Below are 4,804 nucleotides of genomic sequence, written 5' to 3'. Positions count from 1 at the left end.
ACGCAGGCCTGGCCTCGCGCCGTCGTCTAGGGAGCCGGGCCCGCTCGCCGAGGCCCCGCCCCCGCGTTACGCCCCGCCCCCCGCAGGCCCGCGCTGCCGAGCGCCGAGCTGCCGAGTGGGCGGGGCCTCCTCCGGTTCGGGCCGCGCTGGGCCCTAGCGCCGCCCAGCGGCCGCCTTCGCGAACAACGGCGGGTGCCGGGTTCCGACGCAGCCCCAGGTCTGTGCCGCGGGCTTGGAGGGCTGCCTGCCGGGCGCCATCCTACCGGCCCCAGGCGCGGCCCTCGCATTCCAGCCGCTCCTTCCGCGCCAAGGAGCCCGAAGGGCACCGCTCCGCACCCGTGGTCACCGGGGCCCTGCACGGGCGGGCGTTCTTCCTCACCGCCTTGCATCCGCGCAGACAGGCTCGAGCGTTCAGGTGGCTCCCACTCGCCTGCAATCCACTCCACCCAGCAGCCGAAGGGTTCTTTAAAAACATACCTGATTCCTTTCTCGGTGCGTTGTTCTTAAATAAAACTTTTTTTAAAAGCGTAAAAGCAAGCGTGCTGCGAAGTCACTCCTCTATAAAACTCCCTTGGCTTTCCATGGTGGTGAGAACAAGATCTGAACCCCTGACTCAGGCCCACGGGCTCTGAATACTCTGGTCTCTGCCTGCCTCCCCCGTCTCATCAAGTCCTCCTCTGCCCCCTTCACCCGCCTCGGCCTCAGGCCAAGCTCATCCCACCTCAGGGTTCTGCACCCGCTGTCACCGGTGCCTGCAAAGCACCCATCGCTCAGGGAAGCCATCCCTTTCCCTGCAATGTAGTCAGTTTCAGTTCCACATCCAGCACTTACCTTAAATTTCCCTTTTACTCACCACTGTGTCTGCAGTGCCCAGCACAGTGTTGGGCACCAAGTACGCGCTCAGTGAACGTTTGTGTAAGACGTGAATGTGGGCTTTGTTCAAGTCCCCAGTGCGTGCAAGGGGGAGGAGGGTATTTGAACGCAGGCCCCCGAGCTCCAGGGGTGCTCATTCTCCTCCACCCGGCCACCCCACTTTATTCTATTGACACGGAGCTGAGTCAGTCACGTCTCAGGTTGTGACACATCATCACTCTGAACCATTTCCCTCTTCCTCTCCCCGTCTTCCCTCCTCCCCGCTCCCTTCCGTCCGTGGGCTCAGCCCGTTTCCTTGAAGCCCGCCTGGCTTTCTACGACACGTGACACTGGCTCTCATGTGGATGTGCTCCCAAGCTACAAACATGGTGTCATGTATGAAACTCATTCTGTTGTTGACATTTGGGCATTTTTACACTCAATACCAATGTTCTCCACATGCATCTCCTCTGTTGCTTCTTCTGGCTGCGTGTTGAGCACCCAGCGCTTTTACTAGTATCCGCCATCCCCACCAAGTGACGCACACTGAGCGTGGCCCGAGGCCCCCATCACATCACATACGTCACTGCTAGGGACATCCTCACAGGGTCCCCATGTGGACGGTCGGAGAATTCTGCTTGAAGCAGGACTCCTAGGCCATAGAGTCCATGCACCCTTGACTTCACAAAGTACCACAGATGCTGGGTGGTTGTACGAATTTGCACACCCACATTTGTAAGTGCACGGTTCAGTAGTATTAAGTACACATTGGTGTACAACCAACCTCCAGTACTTTTTCATCTTGCAAAACTGAAACTCTCTACTCTTTAAACAACTCTTCATTTCTCCCTCCCCCCAACCCCCACCCCCATTCAACTTCCTCTCTATGAATTTGACCACTCTAGGTACCTCATATATTTTAAAAATATGCTTTTATTGATTTTTTTTTCTTTTGAGAGGATGGGATAGGGAGAGAGAGGGAGCAACATTGATGGGAGAGAAACATTGATCGGTTGCGTGTCCTGACTGGGAATCAGACTTTTCAGTGCGTGGGACAACACTCAACCGAGTCGCACCGGCCAGGGCGGCCAGGGCAGTGTTTCATATTGTTCCCAGAAGGGGGACCTGCCCTGAGCTGGTCTGCCTAGGGCAGGCGGTGGTGTGTGGGTTCTTGCCTTCATGCAGGTAAGATTTCACAACGTGAGTGTAGGTGGTTTTTAGAGGAAGTTTATTACAGCTGGGGACAGTGAAACAAGGAAGGATCTAAGACAGAAGAAGCAACAGGAGAGATACTAGGTGGGGAAGTGAGCCGAGGCGGGGCTGCTTTGCTCACTGAGAAGTCAAAGAAAAGGGGATCTTGGGGACGAGTTCAGTGGGTTAGTCTGGGATGAGCTGCCACTGCCCCCTGCGCCCTGGTTGCCAGACTCCTGGAGTCCCCGAGAGTTTAGGAGGTGCATGCCTGCGGGGGAAGAAGTGGGGGAAGGGAAAGGCAGGGGAGTGCTCCTACGAGGGAGAACATGAGCTAGGAACAGTTTTTTGAGGGTTTTTAAAAGCTGGGAGTTTAAGGGAGGATTAATAGAAAATTCATCAATTTTATGCTGATGTGCCAAAATAAGATTTATTCCCTTAACTTCATCTGTCCTTGGGTGTGGTTGGCACAAATTGGATTTCTGCTATTTCCCTGAGGTGGGTAATTTAAGCTATTTACCCTCCTGTCCTGGAGAAGTGCAAACCATCTACTCTTTTTTAAAAATATATATTTTAAAATATATTTTAAAATATTTTTATTGATTTCAGAGAGGAAGGGAGAGGAAGAGAGAGATAGAAACATCAATGATGAGAGAGAATCATTGATCAGCTGCCTCCTGCACTCCCCATACTGGGGATCAAGCTTGCAACCTAGGCACGTGCCCTGACTGGGAATTGAACTGTGACCTCCTGGTTCATAGGTCAATGCTCAACCACTGAGCCACACTGGCTGGGCCAAATCATTTACTCTTTTTGTTGTATTGTTGTTCCTCACTGGAGGATATTTCTCCATTGATTTTTTAGAGAGCGTGGGAGGAGAGAGACAAAGAGAGAAACATCGATGTGAGAGAGACATATGGATTGGTTGCCTCCCATACACACCCCAACCAGGGCCGGGGATTGAGCCTGCAACTGAGGTACATGCCCTTGACCAGAATCGAACCTGGGACCCTTCAGTCCATGGGACGATGCTCTAATCACTGAGCCAAACCTGCCAGGGCCAAACCATCTACTCTTAAGTGTCCTTGGTTTAGGGAGATAGGATTTACTAGATGGCTGCAAACTGCTTGCGTCACTGTCTGTCTCCGTTTCCCTGTTCCTCTTGTCCTAGCTTACTAGCCTGTCTCAATAGAAATCATAGTATCTCCCTTTTTGTGAGTGACATTCATTTAGATATTGATGCATTTTATATACACTAGTGCAGTGGTCGGCAAACCGTGGCTCGCGAGCCACATGCGGCTCTTTGGCCCCTTGAGTGTGGCTCTTCCAGAAAATACCACGTGTGGCCCACACGTACAGTGCGATTGAAACTTCGTGGCCCATGCGCAGAAGTCGGTTTTCGGCCTTCGGCCTGGGCGAGTCTATTTTGAAGAACTGGCGTTAGAAGAAGTGGCGGTACGTTCACTGAGGTCGACCCCTCAGATTGAGGACGTTTTAAGCAAAGGCCAGCTTAGGAGTACCCTAATTCAGTTAATAACAATGTACCTACCTATATAGTTTAAGTTTAAAAAATTTGGCTCTCAAAAGAAATTTCAATCGTTGTACTGTTGATATTTGGCTCTGTTGACTAATGAGTTTGCCGACCACTGCACTAGTGGATTCAAGTAACTTAATATTTCATTTAGAAATTTTCATATCTATATTTATCAGTAAAGTGTATAATTTTCTTGTCTTATGGTATACTTAACTGGTTCAGAAATCAAGATTAAAGAAGGCTTGTAAAATACGTTGGTCAGCTTTCCTCTTTTTCTGTTTTCTGGAACAATCGGTATAAGATATAGACTACTTGTGGCTTCGAAATTTGGCAGAAGGTGCCCGGCTGGTGTGGCTCAGTGGTTGAGCTTTGACCTATGAACCAGGAAATAGAGGTTCAATTCCCAGTCAGGGCACATGCCTGGGTTGTGGGCTTAATCCCCAGTGGGGGCATGCCATAGATAGCTGATCAATGATTCTCTCTCATCACTGATGTTTCTATCTCTCCCTCTCCCTTCCTCTCTGAAATTAATAAAAAATAAAAAATTTAAAAATGTTTGGCAGAACTTGCCTGTAAAACTGCCTGTGTTGTGGGCAAAGGTTCTAAATAGACACTTTTCGAAAGAGGACATACAGAAGGCCCAAAGACATATGAAAACACGCTCAAAGTCACTAATTATCTGAGAGATGCAAATCAAAACAACAATGAGATACCATCTCACACCTGTCAGTATGGCTATCATCAATAAATCAATAAACTGACAAGTGCTGGCGAGGATGCGGAGAAAAAGGAACCCTCCTGCACTGCTGGTGGGAATGCAGACTGGTGCAGTCACTGTGGAAGACAGTATGGAGTTTCCTCAAAAAGTTAAAACTGGAACTCCCATTTGACCCAGTGATCCCACTTCTAGGACTATATCCCAAGAAACCATAAACACAATCAGAAAGGATATATGCACCCCTCTGTTCATAGCAGCACAATCCACCATAGCTAAGATTTGGAAACAGCCTAAGTGCCCATCAGCAGATGAGTGCTTAAAAACGGTGGTACATCTACACAATCGAATACTAGGCCCTTATAAAAAAGAAGGAACTTCTGCCATTTGCACCAGCATGGATGGGACTGGAGAGCATTTTCTTAAGGGAAATAAGGCAGTCGGAGAAAGAAAAATATCACATGATCTCACTCATATGTGGGATATAATGATCAACATAATCTGATGAACAAGAA

Source organism: Myotis lucifugus, unplaced genomic scaffold (assembly GCF_000147115.1).
Source record: "Myotis lucifugus unplaced genomic scaffold, Myoluc2.0 scaffold_415, whole genome shotgun sequence".
Taxonomy (NCBI): domain Eukaryota; kingdom Metazoa; phylum Chordata; class Mammalia; order Chiroptera; family Vespertilionidae; genus Myotis; species Myotis lucifugus.
The sequence above is the reverse complement of the archived record's forward strand: the minus strand, read 5'-3'. Positions refer to the sequence as shown.